The 21,614-nt window shown below is 54.6% G+C and overlaps 1 long non-coding RNA gene across 1 annotated transcript; it reads right to left on the bottom strand.

Moving 5' to 3' along the window:
- Positions 1-14,110: 14,110 nt before the first annotated feature.
- LOC118905686 lies at positions 14,111-19,435 on the bottom strand. The gene is made up of 3 exons (XR_005022320.1): positions 19,409-19,435; positions 14,441-14,534; positions 14,111-14,242 (listed from the first exon to the last, which is right to left on the bottom strand). It is a non-coding gene; the product is annotated as an uncharacterized LOC118905686 (long non-coding RNA).
- Positions 19,436-21,614: the final 2,179 nt, after the last annotated feature.

Raw genomic sequence — 21,614 nt, 5'->3', positions numbered from 1 at the left:
ACACTGCTGGAGGGTCCCACGGGCGCCCCTACCCCCATCCTTGGGACGACCTCATGGGGAAACGAAGAACAGGACATCGGGGACAGGCAGCCCTCGGAAATGATGTTTCCCTAAGGAAGTACCTGGGGTAAGCAGGACTGAGCCCCACCTGAGCGGTGCTGAAGGCGCCCCTGCAACTTCCCCAGGCCTGCGGCCACCGTGGCCTCACGTGGGTGCAGGGGGGCTCCCAGTTGGTGGGGAACGGAGGTGGGAATGGCCTCCTCCAAGCCAGGAGGGTAGGTGGTACCTGAGCAGGGCCTTGTTGATCTTCTTATTCAAGAAAATCAGAGGAATCAACAAGGCAAGAGGCTCTTGATTAAAAAAAAAGGGAAAAAAGCAGCATCAGGCAGCAGCATCACATACTAGAAGGGCAAAACATGGGAAAGAGGGAGACGCTCCCACACAGCTGGCGGGGACATGAACGCGTACACCTAGTTGGCCAACTGCCTGGCGAGACCTACTAAAGATAAGGATGTTCGTGTGCCCGCCCCACGGCCCGGCAGTCCTACTCCCGGGCACACACGTACGACATACGAGAAAAGAGAGGCGGACGAGCAGCACCGATCCGCCACTAGAATGGACAGAGGGCTGGGCTCCACCCACCCATCTCAAGCCCACGCAGAACGATGTGGATGAGCCACGACTCCATCCGGCAGCACGGGTGAGCCTCACAGGGCTGTGTGAAAGAAGCCAGTTCCAACAGAATACGGTATGATTTCACTTACATTAAGTACAAAAACGGGATATTTGGCAGGGGTGGGGTGGCGGGCAGGCTCTGCTCACGTCTCATTTCTTCTTTTTTTTCTTTTCATTCGGGGCCGCACCATGTGGCTCGCGGGAACCTTAGTTCACCAACCAGGCACTGAACCTGGGCCCTGCAGTGAAAGCGCCGCGTCCTAACCACTGGACCACCAGGGAACTCCCTCATTCTTGATCTGGTGCTGGTTTTTACATGTGTTCGACTTGTGGAAACCCACTGAGCACACACTTACGGTCTGTGTTCTGTTCGTATGTTGCAGTCCAATAAAACTATTACTTAAAGAAGAAGTTCAGCTGGGGGGTGTGGTAAGGATTGCCCTGACTTAGCCAATAAAAAATATAGGATGCCAGTTAAATATGAACTTCCTATAGATAAAGAACAATTTTTTTTAGCGTGAGTTTCTCCTATGCGATCTTTGTATTTTATCTGGCCACCCTGGGAGGGGCCGGCCATCCCCTTCCATTCTGGACTGGTGACCCCGGTTCCCTTTCTGCAGAGCGCCCCAGCTTTCCCACCCACCCTCCGAGTCCTGGGGAGAGGCAGCCCCATCTGGACTGCGTCATGGGGCAGAACATGGGAGCCCTCATCCGGCGCTCCCCACACCAGACCCCTCACCCGGAGCCCCACCCACGTCCTCCTCCCTGGGCTCCCGCCGCGGCGCCTGCCCAGCACCGGCCGCCAGAACCTGCTCTCCAGCTGTTCCCCGGGAGCCCCAGCAGCAGCTGGGCCAGGAGCACGGGGTGGTGGTGGGGGGGAGGTAGACAGCCCCTCTGAGCCAAGCTGCTGCTCCAGCACGAGAACTTGCAGCCGGAGTCCCCAGTCCAGCATCTGGGCTTCATTAATCCAAACCCGGCCTTGGGGAGCGCTGTTACCCGCAGCGGGTGGGGAGGGGCCGCCCCGGGGTGGGGTGCTGGCAGGCCGGCAAAGCAGAGCCGGGGGTGGTTCCAGAAGGGAAGAGGTGGGCCGGGTGGGTCAGGACAGAGCTGCTGTCCAGAAAGAAATAGAAGACAAGCATCAGAAGGAGCCCGGCGGGGTGAATGGATGAAAGAAACCCACATCTGAGGGCGGTGCGCTCCCCGCCTGCCCACTGCCTTTCATCCTGCGGCCCTCCCTGCCTCTACACACAGTCCCCTGCCCTCTCAGTTCCCACTGGGACACAGGGAGAGGGAACAGGACCACTTTTTTAATTTCCACACTGAGAACTCACTCACAGAGGGGAAAGAGAGCAAAGACTCACCCCAACACCACCCACACTGTGCAGGGGGCGAGCAGGGGGCCCTGGCCCGGCTGAGGTTGGCCACGGGCGTCCTCCCCCAGAAGCTGCCCAACCCCACCCGGCGAGGCCTCCCCGGAACTCAAACCAGGCGAACACAGGAGGATGCAGAAGCCACTGGAGCCATGCCAGCCAGTGTCATATAAGGCAACAGGCGCCAGCCCTCTGAAATCACACCAGGCCAGGCCTCTGCCTCAGTCCTGCCCCGCCACCCGGACAGGCCGCTGTAAGACCAGGACACCGGATCAGCACTCAGAGGGCCTAAGGCGCTGGGAAATTGGGAAATGACTTTTCCAAACCAACAGCAGAGCCGGGAAGTGGAGTGCAGGCGCTCTACTCCCCAGCCTCCAGCCTCCAGCTCCCTGCAAGGGGCAAGCCTGTGGGTGCTCTGAGGACCGCAAAGGTGCCTGCCAGCTCGGGCCATTAGGGTGTCAGGACAACCACAACAGGTCCCGCAGCCCCCCCCTGGAGGGGAACTAGGCTCTGCTGAGGTTGAAACTACCGTAAGAGGCCACCAGGCATCTGGCCAAAGGCGTGAACGGCCTTTTCCATGTCTCTTAGGGCAGCTCAGGAAGCAACTGCAGCGGCCTGTTCCGCCGTGGAAATGCCGCCCAACACCCTGCCCCAGGGTGTCTGCCCGGCTCGCCGCTCCCGGGCTGTCCATGCCGCCTCTCAGGCATCACGACCGCCCTCTCATGCCACCCGCCCTCACCTCCTTCCTGGAGTCTCCTATCTTGCACGTGAGCATGTGCCACCTGGGCAGGAAGGACAAGGACCTGGGCTCAGAGGTCAGGGTAAACTCTTCGGCCGTCTGCCCGGTCATCCCCACACCTGCTGGACACTCACAAGTGTGGGCACACACAGTGCAGCCAGGAAGAGACGGTGGGATTCAGACAGCCTCAGATCCACATGGTGGGGTCCCAGCAGGCAATGTGAAGAAGCCATCTACCGGTCCCACCGGCACCCGTGTTCAACACCCGGCACCACACACCTACGGAACGGAAGTTGGGGAAGCGGTTTTCTTTGCAGAGGGAATGCCTGGGGGGAGGGGGGGCGGCCCAGGGGCCTTCTGGGGAGCAAGCAGGTGACGTTCTGGCCTGTGAGGCAGCGGTGGTTGCACAGACGCTTGGCAAAGTGTACAGTGTCCACCTCTGATGTGTCCTCTCCTGCATGCATAGTACAACCAAATAAAAAGGTTACTACCGCTTAGTAAATAAAGTTCATGTGGACAATCACAACCCAACTTCCATCCTCCTATCTCCCTTCCTCCCTCCCTCTCTCTCTTTCTGGTATTATGAGGAAACCCACAGACCACTACGCTTAAAATACCTTAAAAGTCACCCCGTCTCATGTCCTGGTACCCACATATCCGTCCGTTTAACTAGGGCCTTCGCGTACTTGAACGAAGTCACCGAACTTCCCATGGCTACCCCTTCCCCGGTGCAACAGCTACTCTTTTCTAACCTTTGGAATCCTGTTGCCATTCTGGGTTGCTTCTTATGAAGTTCCTCAGCGTTGCTGACATCCCCATCAAGTGAGGCGCTCAGAGCTGAGGCTGACACTCATTCTAGGGGCAGCCTCGAGATGCGACGCCGTTGACAGATTGGGCCCAAAGTTAGTTCACACGTCTCGCTGTCAAATCCCATCTCCCAGATCCTGTTCTTAATTGTGCAGCTGGGTCTCTCTTTCCCACTCAGCCCATCATTATGGTCTGCTGAGATGTTCCGGGATCTTCAATTTGCTGTCAGTCACATTCATGCTATGTGTGAACCTGACCATTGTTCTATTAATGGCCTCGTCCAAGACCCATGGTCTGCGCTGGCCAACCTGTCAGTGAAGACGGAACTCTGGGTGGCCGCCTGGGCCTTCCCTCCAGGCCAATTCTGACGGCTAGCAGCACTTTTGGATGACGAGCCCATCTAATTTGACATCGCTCAGCCCACGTTTCTTTATGTTGTCACAAGATACGACGATCGTTTCCGTCAAAGGCCCTACAAAACCCAGACAGCCCTCTCCAGAGTACTCTTTGGTTAGTCTGTCAAAACGAAATGAGGCTAGTCTGATATGATTTATTCTTAGGAATCCTAGAAAGCGGTGCTTCCTTGTCTATGTATGTGCTCACACGCTATCCCCTGGGGAGTTCTGTTGAGGGACACATCAAGCCCGCGGCACTGAGTGAAGAAAGCACCTTCTGCACCCTCCCTCCCCATGCCCCGGGACCTCCCGCACCCTCCCACCCACCGGAGGTCTCTGCAGAGTGAGGGTGCCCCACCTGCACGTCGCCCAGGACAGGCTTGAGACATCCTTTTGCTGGAGGGGACCTCAACTCATTTCACACAGCTGGATGCTGTCATTCCGTCTCCCCCGATATCTTAGGCTGCAAACCCCTTTGATCAATATTTGAGTCCAGATGGAAAAATTATGCTCCTCAACAAAGGAAGACAGAAGCAAAATAGGAATTACATGGTATTGTTCTCTCTTCATCCGTGTTAACGTTTCCTCATCAGCCCAGAACAGCACTCCTCACTTCAAAATAACTACACAAGGGGGGTCTTCCCTGGTGGAGCAGTGGTTGAGAATCTGCCTGCTAATGCAGGGGACACGGTTCGAGCCCTGGTCTGGGAAGATCCCACATGCCGCGGAGCAACTGAGCCAGTGAGCCACAACTACTGAGCCTGCACGTCTGGAGCCTGTGCTCCGCAACAAGAGAGGCCACGATAGTGAGAGGCCCGCGCACCGTGATGAAGAGTGGTCCCCGCTTGCCGCAACTACAGAAAGCCCTCGCGCAGAAACGAAGACCCAACACAGCCAAAATAAAATAAATAAATAAATAAATAAATAAATAAATAAATAAATAAATCTAAAAATAACTACACAGGGGACTTCCCTGGCAGTCCAGTGGTTAGACTCCACGCTTCCACTGCAGGGAGCATCGGTTCCATCCCTGGTTGGGGAACTAAGATCCCACATGCCTCGTGGTGTGGCCAAAAGAAAAAAAAAGCAAAATTACACAGAAGCCCTTTCTACGGGCCTTAGCTTTTCCCACCAGTACTGTCACTGGTCTGTGCTATTTCTCCATTTGCCTTGCTCATGTCCCTTTCTTTCCCTCTTCCATATCTTTCAAGATCAGAGATCATGCATGAGCTCTGAGTGCAGCCCCGGCACCTCTAGATACTTCCTGCATTTTTCATCATTGGGTCCATTTGCAAACCATGTTCAAAGTTTTATTGCAGGATCTCTAGCCCCCCCGAACCATTTTTCTTTTTGGAATCTGCTACTAAAAAGCTCTCACTCTCTCTACTCTTTTTGAAATCTGCCCTCCAGAAGCAAGCACTCCACAAGCACGCTCCCAACCCCTCCTCCGTGCCAGGGTCCAAGGACCCAGCGAGCAAAGTCACAGCTCTTGTCCTCACGACGCTCACAGCCCAAGGGGTCAGCAAGGGGCACCAACAACCAGGGCTCTGCATCCGGAGGTTTCTCCGAAGAGGAGATGCCTCATCTCAGCCTAGTCTTGGGGGGTGAGGAAATGTCAACCAGGCAAAGAGGAGGAAGAAGACAGGGAAAGAGGCTTCTCTAGGAAGAGGGAACAGATGTTGAAAAGTTCAAGACAAATGCTCATCATGGGTTCGGGTAGCCGCACATTTTCAGGATATGGCTGGAGGGTGGAAGCCTGTGAGGGGACGTGGCGGGGAGAAGGCAGGCTTGGGAAAGTAGGCACGAAAGCCCTCGTACACCAGGCTGGGCTGTTTGAATTTCATCCTGAGCATAGAAGCCTGAAGGATTTTAAGCAGAGGAGTGACAGGGACAGATGTGCATTAGAAGGAAGAGGCCACCGCTGGACAGAGTGGGGATGGGTCACACGGGAGAGAGCCTGGAAGGAGCCAGCTCCGGCTCCCTGGCAGACGTCCAGGGGTGCTGTCCTGAGAGCCTGAGCCGCCGCGGCACCGGAGGGTGATGTGGAGAGGTAACTGTCGTGGGAGATGGGGACGCCTGAAGGGACAGAAGGTGCCCACAGACACCCCAGGCTTCAGGCCATGGGCAGATGCCATCACAGGGCCGTGGAAGACAGGAGGAGGTGGTCCCCCTTGGAAGACAGTGACTTCTGTTTCACACGTGCTGAATTTGAAATACTTCCCCCTCGGATCTGGTGCTGAGCAGAAAAGTCTGGCCAGAGGTATTGACTCGGGAGCCCCTGGCGCGAAGTTGGCGTTGAAGCCATGCAAGTGGCTGAGATGGGGTCCTGGGTGGAGTCCCAAGGAGCTGGACTCTGAAACGGAGATGAGCGTGCATGGAATTTATGGCAGGAGTGGGGTATAAGGGGCTCTTGGCATCACTCCTATCGGGGGGTGAAGGAAGCAGGTCTGGGCCAGGGGGCAAGCCAGGCTGCGACGCAGTCTCCGCAAAGCCTCAGCCGACCCGCAAGGGGCTCTGGGGCCGGCAGGGTCCCCGCCTCTCAGAGACATGCAGGGTTGAGGTAGCGGCAGCCCTTTGTACCCCCAGCCCCGGGCTGCTCCCAAGGAAGGGGCCCAGCCAACCTTCCGCAGAGGCAGCTCGACGCTCCCAGCAGCTGGGAGAGGCGCCCGAGTCCGCAAGGGGGCAGTGTGGACAGAGCCCCACAGAGCCCCGCCAGAAAGCCCCCCGAGGCTATGCCAAGGGACCAGAGAGGAGGGGCTGGGGCAGGACCCTGAGGCCAACCAAGGCTCAGGGAGCAGCGGGGGGGCCACCGAGGATGGCGCCTTAGGGGGAGGGGCCTGAGGAGGGGAGGTACCAGGAAAAACCACAACGTGCAGCCAGCCAAGGCGAAAATGGGAAGCTGCGCACGAGGACAGGTCCATTAGGTCACTGGTGACAGAGCGCTTTAGGTAGACTGGGTGGCGCCTCTACTCCCACTGCCCCCCCACACACACAGCCTCTCATAAAGGGGAGCGAGCTTCTGCTCAGCCATCACCCTGCGTGCTCCTGCTTCCTGGCTCCATGGGACCCTCGGCCATCCTCCAGCTCCAGCCATGGTCCCTTGACCCCTGACATGACTTTCCTCTTGCCTCTTGTTCCTCCAGATTTTGACCCTTCTGAAATCTGAGGGTCTGGGGTCTTGGTGGACTCCTTCTAGAATGTTCTGGACTTGTCCGCCTCCAGAGGCCCGAATGTCTCTTTTCTCAGGTGAGAACTCCCTCTGAGACACTCTGAGCTCTGAAGAACCCCCGTGTCCAGGGTGGGCAGGGTTTGGACAAAGAGAAGGAGAGAGCTGGGGGTGGAGAGTGTGGACGGCAGCAGGAGCTGCAGGGAGGAGTGGGTGGAGATGGAACTGCCGTTCGAAGGTAGGAGACACACAGAGCACATTTCTTTGCTGACAGAAAGAGCCAGTAGAGAATAAAAAGCTCAAGGTATAAGGACGAGCAAGGATGATGCAGAAGGAAGGTCTGGAAAAGGCAGGACTGTTGAGATCCTGATTGTGGAGGCGGGATCAGGAGGAAAGGCGGGGGTGAGAGCTGTGGGTCCACTGGGTGTGTGTGCGGGGGGCAGCAGTCAGTCATCCTGTGGAGAAAGAAGGGGCCCCGCTGTTGCTGGAAGGGCAGAGGTGTCCTCCAGCAGGAGCCTGTGGAGCCTGGAATCTGCTGAGGGCCCCCAGGAGGCTGGCTGGCAACTCAGGGCGGCTCCTGGGCAGCCTGAAGGGGTCAGGGGCCGAGGGGGAGAACCAGGGAATGTGGTAGCACCACGCCACGTGGCCATGCAGTTTTCAGGGTGGGCAGATCTGAAGAACACGCAGGAAGGGAGTTAACAGTGGAGCGAGGGACCCAGGAAACGAAGCTGGGAGAGGCTGATGGGCTGGGAGAAGATGAACCTGTCCGGGGCCTTGCACGGACCCTCTGCCCACCCGGGGCGGCAGCGTGGAACCCAGAGGGAAGCGAGGAGGGCTCTGGGGAGCTCTGGTGCGCCCGCACCTGTCACTACTCTCGTCCCTGGGGCAAACACCTGGTGACTCTGAAGGCTGCTTTCTCCCAGGGCTGCCTGCTCCTCCCTCGTGACCAGGAATCTGCTTAAGCTGGTGTCACTTCCCCTCTACTTCCAGGGCCACGGTGAGGCAGCACCCGTGGGACATTTAATAAACTTTGCAGGTGGTGAAGGAGGGTCCCGAGCCTGGGAACATCGGCTTTCAGCGGCAGCTCCCTCCCGACGGGGCCCGTGGGAACTGCCGCCGAGGCCTGCGCGGACATGCGCTCTGCCCAGCAGCCCCTGGAGCCACCCCAGAGGGGCAGAGTCCCAAGACAGACTTTCCTCCAAGAGCCCCCCCTTCCCATTGGCCCCATTTCAGGTGCTTCGCTCTAGTCTGTACTTTCATTTCTCACGGTTACGCTCAACTCTGCCTTACAGCGCATCCCTTGAAGTCTTGGTCAGCCAGGTGGGGAGGGGGGCATCACACCCGTGTTGGCGGGGGTTCTCGCTCTGTGCTTAACCAGTCGGCAGGCGGGCAGACGAAGAAAGTGGCAGCCCATCGTCCAACAACACGCCCTCCTTCCCGGGGTCAGTCTGGGCACTGAGCCCAGTGGGCAGCCGCCAGCAAGGGGAGAACAAGGCCACCACCACGGGGACGCTGCGGAGGGCGGCGGCTAACTAAAGAGCACAGTGAGTACGGTGCAGCCGTGAAAAAGAATTGGGAGCTCTTTCCGATCCAGTTTGGAACAGCTGCCAAAACCTACGCCGAAGTGGACAGAAGGGCGGGGAGGACAAGCCATAAGCACAGATGAGAAATGGGACAAGGCTGGGTGGTACAGGCACGGGGGAGGGGGAGGGGCAGGTGCTCAAGAGGGTACTCCTTGGTGCCTTTGAATCTTGTTCTGAGTGCTTCATCTATTTAGAAAAAGAAAATAAAATTTCTAAGCAAATGAATACACACCATCCATCCCTATGACGAGCCCTCTTTCCCAGCAACGGGTCTCGGCAGGAGGTTTTACCCTAGTTGGTGTGTCTGTCTGAAAGCAGGTGAGGCCGTTCCATTATACTCACTACGAGCATTTAAGGAGCATCTACCGAGGGCCCTGGAGCTATAAAAAAGATACCCTCGGAAAGACACTGATTCCTGATATCACAGTTTGGCTAACAGACGAACGATGTCATAAATTTAGGATATGACACAGGTAGTTTCAAATCTGTTGGGAAATGATGGATTACTACGACAGAAAAAAATTGGTGTTGGGTCACTGGCGCTTTGGGGTGGAAAAATCAAGTTAGATCTCCTGTCTCATACCTACAAAAAATAGATTCCAGATGGATTAAGAGCCAAGAGAAACAAAGTTATGTAAGTACTGAAAGAAAATAGAACACAATATTTTATGCTCTTGGGGTGGGGAAGGCCTTCCTTTTCAAGATAGAAAGATTCAATTACAATCAACTCTCTGTACTATCCATGTACCTTTTCTGTGAATCTAAATCTATTCTGAAATTAAAAGTTTATTGAAGGGACTTCCCTGGTGGCGCAGTGGTTAAGAATCCTCCTGCCAATGCAGGGGACACGGGTTCGAGCCCTGGTCCGGGAAGATCCCACATGCCGTGGAGCAACTGAGCCCGTGCGCCACAACTACTGAGCCTGCACTCTAGAGCCCGCAAGCCACAACTACTGAGCCCGCATGCCACAACTACTGAAGCCCATGCGCCTGGAGCCTGTGCTCCACAACAAGAGAAGCCACCGCAATGGTGAAGCCGGCACACTGCAATGAAGAGTATCCCCTGCTTGCCGCGACTAGAGAAAGCCGGCCTGCAGCAACGAAGACCCAACACAGCCAAAAATAAATTAAAAAAAAAAAAAAAGGTTATTGAAAAGGGAAAAAAAATCAGTTCAACGGAAGGATATACACAAAGGTTTAAAAAGGACAATTTACAGACTTAGGAGGAACAGCGGTGTCCAAAATATATGTATTAAGCACTTATAGAATCAATATAATTAAGAAGAAGATAAATTACCTGATAGAAAAATGGGCGAGATATCAAGAGGTAATTTACAACCAAGAGAAACACAAAAAGGCCAATGAACAGAGTGAAAAGATTCTCAATTTCACTGGCAATCAGGGAATGAAAATTAGAACCACAGGAAGAGATTTTCACTTACCAGATTATTAAAACTTAAAAACAAAACTGAGACTACAACGGTGTTAATGAGAATGTGGAGAAACAGGCATTTTCATGTCTGTTACTGAGTAGTACAGCTTCTTTGTGGAGGCCAAATTTTATATACACATACTTTAGGACTGCAATTTCAAAGAACTGATCCTATAGAAATATTTGGATAGATGCACAAAGCTTGTATATTGGACAAATATCCAGAACAGGGGACTGTTGCATGCACACTAGGAATACTATGCAGGCTATGGAAAAGAATGAGGCTCATCTCACACACACACACATGTGCAGGCACGCCTCGGAGATATTAACAGGTTTGGTTCCAGACCACCACAATAAAGCAAGTATTACAATAAAGCAAGTCACATGAAGGTTTTGGATTTCCCAGTGCATGTAAAAGTTGTGTTTAAACCTACAGACAGGGAGAAAATATTTGCAAGCGATGCGACTGACAAGGGCCTAATTTCCAAAATATACAAACAGCTCCTACTGTTTAGCAGTAACAAAAAAAACAAACAACCCAATCGAAAAATGGGCAGAAGACCTAAATAGAGATTTCTCCAAAGAATCTCCAAAGAAGACATACAGATGGCCAATAGGCACATGCAAAGATGCCCATCATCGCTAATTACTAGAGAAATGCAAATCAGAACTACAATGAGGTACCACCTCACACTGGTCAGAACGGCCATCGTTAAAAAGTCTACAAATAATAAATGCTGGAGAGGGTGTGGAGAAAAGGGAACCCTCCTACACTGTTGGTGGGAAGGTAAGTTGGTCCAGCCACTATGGAAAAGAGTATGGAGGCTCCTCAAAAAACTAAAAATAGAGTTGCCATATGATCCAGCAATCCCACTCCTGGGCATATACCCAGACAAAACTATAATTCGAAAAGATACATGCACCCCTATGTTCATAGTAGCACTGTTTACAATAGCCAAGACATGGAAGCAATATAAATGTCCATCGACAGATGAATCGGTAAAGAAGATATGGTACATATATACAATGGAATATTACTCAGCCATTAAAAAAATAATAAAATAATGCCATTTGCAGCAACATGGATGGACCTAGAGATTATCACACTAAGTGAAGTAGGTCAGAAAGAGAAAAACAAATACCATATGATATCACTTACATGTGAAATCTAAAATACGACAAATAAACATATCTACAAAAAAACCTGACTCACAGACATAGAGAACAGACTTGTGGTTGACAAAGGGGAGGAGTGGGAAAGGGAAGGATTGGCAGTTTGGGATTAGCAGATGTAAACTATTATATATAGAATGGATAAACAACAAGGTACTACTACACAGGGAACTATATTCAATATCCTGTGATAAGCCATAATAGAAAAGATTATGAAAAAGAAAATATATGTGTATAACTGAATCACTTTGCTGTACAGCAGAAATTAACCACAACATTGTAAATAAACTATACTTCAGTAAAAATTTTTTAAGAAGTTATGTTTACACTATACTGTAGTCTATTAAGTATGCAATAGCATTATGTCTGAAATAACAGTGTATATACCTTAATTAAAAAACACCTCGTTAAAAAATGCTAACCATCATCTGAGCCTTCAGTGAGTCCTAATCTTTTCACAATAGTAACATCAAAGATCACTGATCACAGACCACCATCACTAAACCTAATAACGAAAAAGTTTGCAATATTCTGAGAATTACCAAAATGTGACACAGAGACACGAAGTAAGCAAATGCTGCTGGAAAAATGGCACTGACAGACTTGCTCGATGCAGGGTTGCCACAAAGCTTCATTTGTAAAAAAACCCACAATATTTGTGAAGTGCAATAAAGCGAAGAAGCACAGTGAAATGCGGTCTGCCTGTATTTATAAACATTTACATACATGTAAATATATATATATATAAAAGTACGTAGAACAAATACAAATCACATGGCCTGGTTGGAGCAAATGGGAAACTGGGGCTGGACCACATGGGGCCTTGGAGACCAAGCTAAGGTGTTTGCACTTGGCCGTGCAGGTGACAGCAAGCAAGGCAAGGCAGGGACACGATAATCACATGTACCTGCAGAGCAAACAGCCTTTGAATGGAGGAGCCAGGGACAGAATGCCACTGCCACCATCCAGGTGAGAGATGGTGAAATGAAAGCAGGAGGGGGCGGGAAGGAGGTAGCTGATTTAAAGTGACCCAGACGAGGTCCCTGCTTTTGTGGAGCTGACATAGAGAGGCACTAGAAGCAAGGATTTAGGATGTGGAAGGCAGAATGGACAGGATTTTGGAATGAACAGGGATAAGGAGGTGGGGACGGGAAAGCCCTCTAGGACTGCCATTTCTGACGCATGCATCACCTAAAGGTCTTAGACAGAGCTTCGAGAAGCCCAGTTCTTTCAAATACACAGCAAAAGCTTTCCTTTCAGGACTGTGGAAAGGCCTCCTCTCTTCCAGTTCACAGGAAAGAGATCGAGCTTCCCATCTTAGGCTTGAAGTTGAGCTCGGGATGTTTGCTGAGGACAGGAGTCTGAGCAGAACTCCAAGCCTGCTCCCAGAAGCTTCCCCTGGGGAGGGAGTTGCAGGGGGGTGGCCCCAGTGGAGAGTGACTGTGTGGGTGCCTGTGAAGGGTCTTCCTGGAGGGGGCCCAGGACAGGCCTGGTTGGAAGGGTGAGAAGGGGTGTCATTCTAGGTGGGAGGAGCTGCAGACGGAGAGCTGGAGAGGAGAGGAGGGGACCTGGGGAGCGGTCTGCACAGGGAAGGGCAAGGGACTCCTTGCAGCTGTGGCCTCAAGTGGGAGAAGGAAGGAGGGGAGAGGGGAGAGATTGGGGCAGGTCCAGCGAATGGGTCTTATCTCCCTGTGGGCTGAGTTTGTTTGTTCACCTTGTTCGTTCATTTGAAAAGAACTCACAAAGCACCAACAGCATGCCAGGCACTGTTCTGGATGTGGGGTGATATGGCAGTGACCCCAGTAAGGGACCTGCTCTCCTGGAGGTGACAAGGAGAGGCAGCCATGAACCAGGAACAAATAGTAAGATAATTTCTGGCAGAGATCAATACTGTCCAGAAAATAAAACAGAAGGATGAATGGAGAGTTTGAGAGGGGGGTGGGAGCGGGGAGTGATCAAGAGACAACACACAGCTGAGGTCTGAATGACGGACGGAACGCTCCCTCCACCGAGGACCGCGGAGGGAGCCGCCAAGAAGGGCGGCTGGGGATGCTGCAGGTCTGAGGCTAACTGTACAAGGCGATGGCTTTGCTAAGACCACGTTAAGAAAATGAGGCTTTTTTCCCTTTGTAATGAACTCATTAGTGAGTTGTATTCTTAGTTCTTTCTCCCGGGTTTTTGACATTGGGCGGGAGGGGGAGGTTTGTGGGGACTGATGGGGCGGGCTGTGGACGGCCCACAGGCGGGTGAGCACAGGGGCGGGGATAAGCCTCAGACGTGGGGAGACAGAGGCGGAGAAGCACCCACCTGCTCCGGGGCGCCACGTCCAGGAAGAGCTGCACGAGCGCCAGCAGGTTGTGGTGGTGATCAGATGCCCGGCTCAGGGCACAGCACAGCGGCCGGAGCTGCGGGGACAGCGGGCATCAAGGTGGGCTGGGGGGGCGCGCCCCGCCTTCCACCCTGACCTCCCTACCAGCCCACTCGGGCTGGGGGTGGTGGTTGGGGAAGTCTGGAGAGTAAGAGGGTGGGTCGTGGAGGCCAGGTAAGGGCGGGAGCAGCGCTGTCCCCACCTGGGGCGCTCTAGGGGCCATGAGAGAGCATTCGCGGTGAGGCTGGGGGCTTGGGCTTTGGCTCAGGGGTCCGCCGTACCTTCCCCGGCCACTCCTGGATGTTGTCCAGGAGCAGGAGCAGGAGCTGCTGGAGGTCGGTCTTGGGCAGCAGGCGGAGCCCCACGTCCAAGCCGGCTCGGCACAGCAGCTCAATCAGGCCCAAGAGGCTCCCATCGGCGTAGGCCCCTGGCTGGGCCAGCGCGCACAGCGTCAGGAACTGGAGAGCAGAGAGGGCGCTAGGGCAGGGGTGCCTACCTGGCACTGTGAGCCCTGGGCCTCGCTGGGAAGGAACTGAGAAAAACAGTGAGGTCTGGAGTCGAGGCCCCTGGGGTCGTCAGGGGCAGGCGCAGGTGCAGGCGTGGAGGGCACGGGCTCCTGTGGCACCCCTCCTGGCAGTCAGCACGGTGCCTGCGACGACGGTCAGCGGTATTCGCTGAATGAGAGGCTGAACAGGCCTGCACTGCGAGCAGAGGGAGGGGTGGGGCTCACCTTACAGATGCAGCTCAGGCTGCTGTCCACGGCCGTCTCCTGCGGGGTGTCCTGCTGCTCCCTCCGGCTCAGGCTAGCCTCACTTTGAAGCTCGCTGAGGTAAGACAAAAACAAAGGAAAGGAAACAGGAGGAGACGCGCGCAAGGGGAGAAGTGAGGCAGAGAGGGAGGCCGCACTTGCTGGAGAACAGAGAGCCTGTGGATGATCCATTCAGCCTGGGACCCTGATGCCCTGTGTGTGCTGGTCACCCACTGCTGCGTAACAAATGACCCTCAAATGTAGAGGCTTAAAAACAACAAATACGTATTATTCTGTGCAGTTTCTGAGGGTCAAGAATCCAGGAGCAGCGTGGAGGGGCGGGGAAGGGGGGGGGCGCGTCTGGCTCTGGGTCTCTTGGGAGGCTGCCCCCAAGACGTTGGTGGGGGCACCGCTGTCAGCTTAGGCTTGACTGGGCGGGAGGAGCTGCTTCCCAGCTCACTCAGGGGTCACTGGCCTCAGTCTTTGCCGTGCAGGTCTCGCCACAGGGCTCTGCAACTTGCCCCGGCTTCCCCTGAAGCGAGGGACCTGAGAGAGAGGAGATGCCCTCCTGAGACGGAGGTTGCAGTCTTTCATAACATAAACTTGGAGGTGACATCGCTTCTGCTGATTTCTCCAGGCCACACGGGCCAGCCTGACTTGGGGTGACAGACAGCTGCACAAGGGGATGAATGCCAGGAGGTGGGGGGTCACCGGGGCCTCTTGGGGGCTGGCTCCCCAACGCTGCCACTCCAGGAAGGCCTCCAGCTTTAGTTTTCTGGGACTTGGAAACCAGAAAATCATTCTCCACTGCCCCCCAAAAGTCTTCCTTAAAAGCACTCTTTGTCCACACAGTTATGGTTGAGTCTGCTCATGCACTGAAAAGGACACTATTTTGTAGCTTACGTCAGGTGAGACGCCAAAGTATCTGCAAGTAAGGTGAAATTAGAGTATAAGTGGTCCTCGAGAACCCCTCCAAAGATGTCCCACTACCATGCTGTCCACGGACAAGCCCGGCATGGCCAGTTTTCCCCTAGAGAGGAAACAGCCTGGATGAAGTTAGAGGCCAGGGTCGTACTGAAAACACCCTCTTTAAAGACCAGAGTCACACTCAGGGTGGCGAGAGTCCTACAGGGAGAGAGGCACTAGCCGACAGCAGAGCCACACCACCCTCTGCACAAGCCTCCCAGGCACATGCTCCCTGGAGGAGACACTGACCAGGGGCACCCTCACTAAAATAATGCTCCTTCTCTGGGCAAGTGTATATTGTTGGTTTCAAATAAGTCAGGTGACTTTATGACAAGGCTCCCTTTGCTGTCTCTTCCACTCCTCCACTCTTACTAACTGGCCTGGAGCTCCTGATAACAGCGCCCTCTCTATAAATGAAGACACCCATGACGACAACAACACTGTCAACAGTAACAGCCTCCTGTGCGGCCACCCCGGCCACAGTCCCGGAGGCTCCAGTGAAAAGGCCCCGCTCTTCTTTACTCCTTGGTGCTGCTTCTCAGAGGGGAAAAAAAGAAAACCCATCTCTAGGCACCCGGGAAATTGGTGTCAACAAACCAGAGCTGGGAGGGGGTGCGGGACAGGGCTGGGATCAGACATTCCTCCAGGTTTTAGCATTTATTAGGGCCCGAGTACGAACGGGTGAGGCTGGCGCTCGCGCATCTGGGCACACGCTGGGCCTGCGTCAGTGTGTGCAGGGGAGTTCTGGTTTGTACCAGCCCGTGAGCACGCACGGGGCCATGCAAGCGTGGGTGGGAATGTTTTCAGATCTCCCGAAGGGTGGGGGCAGCCTCAGAGCCAACTTTGTGACTCTGCCCGAGAGGAGTGGGCTTTCAGAGAGTTTGGTGCTGCCAGCGGGAGGAGGAGTGTAGAAAATGTGCGCTGGTGATGCGTCTTCTCCGAGCTGGGCAGGGGGAGTGTGGCTATGATGAGAGGCCTCTCCTCGCTGGGCAGGAAGGCCAGCCTTCCCAAGTGGACAGGGGAACAGCCCCCCCCCCGTGCCGCCTCTGCTGGGAGCAGCAGGAAACAAATCGGGGTCCTCGTCCCCGGCCTGCCTTTCTGAGGCTCGACTGGGACGTCGGCATCGTGACTGCTGTTCTGGGACGCGGCATCAGCTCATCCCCAGGCCTCCACCTCGGAGAAGAGGAATTTACAGCCTAATAAGCTCACTCCTCTCCCAGAGGACTCAGCAGGTGAAGGGCAAGTTGAGGGTCCCACCACCAGACTCCACCCGCAAAGCAGCTTCATCCCACCCCTGCCTCCCAGCCTCAACACAGGCTTGGCGGAGTTAGGGCTCTCGGCCCTTGGCCAGCAGCCAGGAGCTGGAGTTTGGGCTGCAATGACATTGTTCTACACTGTTAAGAGAAGTATGTCAGCTTCTCTTATTTGTTTTCCCCTATTATTGTTCGAAAAAAAATAATACAGTGACCCTCTGCACCTTCTCTGAGGGAAGACTGTAAGGGAAGCTACAAGCACTGCCGCCACCATGACCGAGAGCCCAGCAGTGGGTCGGGCGCCCCACCACGGGGGCTGCAGGCAGGGTGCTCTCCTCAGGCCTGCACCGCCAAACCAAACCAGACCCGTCATCTGGGCTCTGCGGGACCGAGGTCAATGCAAGGAAGAGGAATAGATGCTGAGCTAACGGAGAGGGAGGGAGGAGCAAATTTTACCTGGATCGGATTACCCTGCCCCGAGGCGGCCAGTTACCAAACGCCCCCTTTCAGTGGATTAGCTGCCATTTATTGACCCCTTTGGCCTCTGCATCAGGCTGCCCTCTTGGAGAACCAAATGGATGAAGGCTTCTGGCACCAGGCAACAGCAGCAGGCTGCTGGTCTTTAGCGGCCAGCCTTGTGGTCTGACCAGGGCTCTTCACCTGGGCTTTGTAATCAGGGAGCAGCCTTGGAAGACCAGCCACTGCCCCCTCTCTTCCCAGGTGAGACCGGGGGTACCTGACGAAGAGTGTCTGAATAGCCGAGTGGCACAGGCCCCCTCTGAGGATGCCGAGGCTCTCGCCTGCTTCCTATCCGGTGTTCACGTTCTGGTCCCTCCTCTGCTGGCCCTTCTTCCCCAAATATCCTCCTGACTTCTCCCTCCCCAGCCTTATCACTGGGCAGAGGGCTACTCTATTTGCAACAAGGCAGACATCAGACGACGTGCACGGTCCAGCAGCAGCAGGGCTGTTTCCTTCTGGAAGGAAATCTTGAAGCATTCAATGAGACGGTGATGAGTTTTAAGGAAATCTGAGACTAGGAACAATTGGTGAAAGACCTGTCTTTCTCATAGCAACGAGCAAGACAGCCAAGCCGTGCGCCCACATGTGCCCTCATTTCCAGTCTTGGCCACTGCAAGGCTTGTGGGTACCCCCGAGGAGCCCCAGGGCATCTGTTTGGCCAGCAGAGTCTTAGATGGTGACAACCCTAGAGGTCAATGGAGAAGCACCTGACGTGGAACCAAGTGACATGGGACGAGCCTCCGAGGAGGACGACAGAGAGAAGACGGCCTGCCCTGAAGATTCTCTCGTGGCCCATGTAACCGTGAAGGACGCCACACCCTTGGTGGAAGAGACACCAGAATGTTCCTGGTGTTCCCTGAATACTCTAGAGCAGGGGTCCCCAACCCCCGGGCCGGTACGGGTCCGAGGCCTGTCAGGAACTGGGCCGCACAGCAGGAGGTGAGCAGCAGGCAAGCGGGCGGAGCTTCACCTCCCTCCCCATCGCTCACGGCAGGCTGGCACACGGGCAGGGTATTTACCGCAGAGCAAGTGTGGTTTGGTCTGGTTTGGTTTGGCAGACAATTACCAAACACAGTCGTGGAACAGGTTCTTAAGAAAGCTTTGGCCTTCCCCTAGAGAAACATCCGCCCACCACGGTGCCCTGAGGGCTTGTCGGCAGGAGGGAGAGGGCTCCCACGCAGCAGCCCGTCTGGGGTTCTCAAACCAACTGCTCAAAGAACTCTCAACAGAGAGTTTGGAGGTGCCATAACTGACACCTTTACAACCCATCCACCCAACGCGAGTCGTCTATGTATCGTACGGCTCTGTCCCTAGAGGGTGGGGACAAATGAGCATCGCTGCCCAGGGCACAAAGGGGGCACCCACGACACAAAGTGGAGCACTGTGGAAATTACATGTAAAATTGTGCCTTGCTGGCCATGAGTTGATACTAGGTAATGTGCCAGGAGGGGCTTGGAGACAGACCAAAGAGATTGGGACACATCTTAGGAGAGGAGGGGTGGCGAGAGCTGAGTCAAGAAGGGGAGGGAACAAATGCCAGTCAGAGCAGCAAGACTCAGCCGTGCCTGGCTCTTCCCATCGCCTCGAGGCTGTATCACGTGCCGTTCATTCGTGGTGCGAAACTATGTTCAGGGGTACCTGTGTGCTGAGATTCCCCAGACTCTGTGCTTCAGCGTTTGGGCTAGAGCCTGAGCTTGGTAACTTTTTTTTTTAACCTCAAAAAATGCACATAATTTGGGAGTTCCCTGGTGGCCTAGTGGTTAGGATTCCGGGCTTTCACTGCTGTGGCCCGGGTTCAATCCCTGGTCGGGGAACTGAGATCCCACAAGCCGCACAGCATGGCCAAAAAAAAAAAAAAAGCACATAATTTAAAATAATCATCAGAGGAAATCTTTCCTTTCTCTAACTCGTAAAATGCTTATTGAGCCAAGGCTGGATACCACCACCAATAATGAAAATGGAGCTTTGTACAATGAACGGTCAGGCGTATTACATTTACAGACAAGGAAATACTTTAGTGTTTCCTAGCATGGATATATGTTTAGAAGAGTCTATTTTTGGGGTAATATTTTGTTTTGTTTTGTTTTTTACATTTTTCCTGAGGTGTAATTGGTACTACACACATTTAATGTACACGATTAGATGGGTTGGAACTGCGTTCAGTGGCTGTGGACCGCATGAGGAAGGACACCAAGGAGGGGGAGGTACTCACCTCCCGCCGTGCTGGAGGGGACCCGGGGGCTGCAAAGCAGGGCTGTGGGCACCCAGGCTGTGGAACGCGGCCGTGACCTCTTGCAGCGAGGGGCACCACAAGCTCGTGTCTGCATCTGTCAGGCCAAGGAAGGGCGGGGGGTTAGGGCGGGCACAGCAGGACAGGCCGCACGGCGCCCACAAGCAGGGCTGGTAGCCCCATCCTCGGGCAGCACGGGTGTTATCTGGAGCGGTGAAGCCACCAGTGGTTTCAGATACTTGCTGGCGCTCTGGGAACCTGGACATTCATTGTCCTGTCTTCAAGCTATGGCCACCTTGACGTGCAAGGGACCGGGGAGGACGGCACACTGACCATCTCCACCAGGCAGCCGTTGGGGCACTGAGCTGCCCCGAGCTGAGCCAGATGCCAAGTCCTGAACCAGAGGCCTCAAGACAGCAAGACTCAGGAGACACCAGGCTCCGCGGCCCTGGGCTCTCTGCCACCAAGGGCTGAGGCCAGCTCTGCACCTACTGCGGACTCAACAGCGCCTTGGCGGCAATGTCTGGGCACTCCCAGGTCCACTGTCCCTGCCAGGGGCCCTCCTTGCAGCCCAGGATGCATCTTCTCAGCAAGCTCGAGCTTCGAGGACATTCTCTCTTAACAAGACATGAACGATAATCTAACCACATCAACAAAGGGGAAAAACCTTACAGACTGAGGGCCTTTTCTCCTGTCAGGCTATTTAAGGATATTTTCTGAAGTGGGAGAATAGAGAAATCAAAGGCAATGCGGTGGAGCGTATTTCCCAGCGACGGCTGCACCTCTGCGTCCCGATCTTCTGCACTGCGGCGTCCACAGCCTCATCAAGAGGCAGAGCCCACGTCTCCACCCTCTCACTCCTCCACCCTCTCACTCCTCCACATCATCTTATGTATTGATCTGATTGCTTCTTGTTTGTCTTTCCCCCTTAGAATGTAAATCCCACGTGGACAGGGACTAGGTCTGTGCTGTTCATCCCTGCACACCCAGAGCCTAGAGGAGTGGCCAGTGTGTAGACGGATGGATGGATGGATGAATGAATGAATGATGAATGAATGAACACATGAATGGAGAGCATCCTACACAAACCTGACCAAGCAGTACATGACTAAGAGGGAAACTGGAAAAAAGTCACAAGCTGGCAGTGCTGAGAATGCAAATGAGGGATCTGACAGCGGGTGAGTTGTGGGAATCAAGAGTGTGGAAGCTGGGCCAGGAGCGCATGAGCAGCTCAGGCTTGAACCTTTCCACCTGAGGGCCCCCCTCGATGGACCCCACCATGTCACCAAGGACAAAAAGGCGACCCAGTAGAACCCCTGACCTCAGGGAGCTCAAGTCTAGGAGGGAGAGGAGTCAGGCAGATAAACAAATACAAGAGAGTGTGTTCCTGCAAAAATCTAAGCCACTGAAAGGTGTGGAGCCTACTCAGGGGAGAGGAAATTAACCGGGGGCTGGGGGTGCAGAACGGCAGGTGGGAAGCAGACGCCCGGCAAAGGGACAGAAATGACAAAGAGCATGGAAGAGCATGGCACATCCAGCGACCCAAGGCAAGAAACAGGGCATCCTAAACGAGCTGAGATGTCTCGGCAACGGTCCCGTGTGGCTGCAGAGCCAGCAGACGGTGGAACGGCCGGCAGAGGGTCTGAGTCCCGTCCAGGGACGAGCCTTCGGCCGGTCGGCATCGAGTGTCTCTCTCTGGAAACGTATACGGGTCGAGGCTCACCCAACAAGTAATGAGACTCTGGGAGGAGGAAAAACCTTCTTGTTTATTTTTTTCCTCTTGGGCAGCTTAACAAGTCCGAGAAAGGTAATGCTACCCCTTGCCCGCTTCACAAACGAGCTGTGAAGAATGAAGGCTGCAAAACACAATGAGAGAGGACTGTTTCCCTGAGCCTGAGCCATGGGGGACGGTGTGGGCGGCCGGTGACCTTGCCAGGGAGGGGAAGACGGTGTGGCCAGACAATCAACCGAGGGCAGGGCCCCGGAGACCCAGCTGGGCGGCGACATCCTGCCCGCAGCCTTGGACCCGGCTCCCCGCGGCGGCCCCCGCAGGTGCCTCTGTTGCCCTGAAGCCCCATGACAGCAGCAGTGCGGACCCCGCCGGCCAGAGGCCCAGCCTGGCCTCGGCCCCTCTCCTTGCGCCTCCCCGGCGATCACTCCACACCCCCGCTCCACCCGGGCTGAGGTG

The sequence above is a fragment of the Balaenoptera musculus genome, chromosome 13 (assembly GCF_009873245.2).
Source record: "Balaenoptera musculus isolate JJ_BM4_2016_0621 chromosome 13, mBalMus1.pri.v3, whole genome shotgun sequence".
Classification (NCBI taxonomy): Eukaryota; Metazoa; Chordata; class Mammalia; order Artiodactyla; family Balaenopteridae; genus Balaenoptera; species Balaenoptera musculus.
The sequence above is the reverse complement of the archived record's forward strand: the minus strand, read 5'-3'. Positions and strand labels throughout refer to the sequence as shown.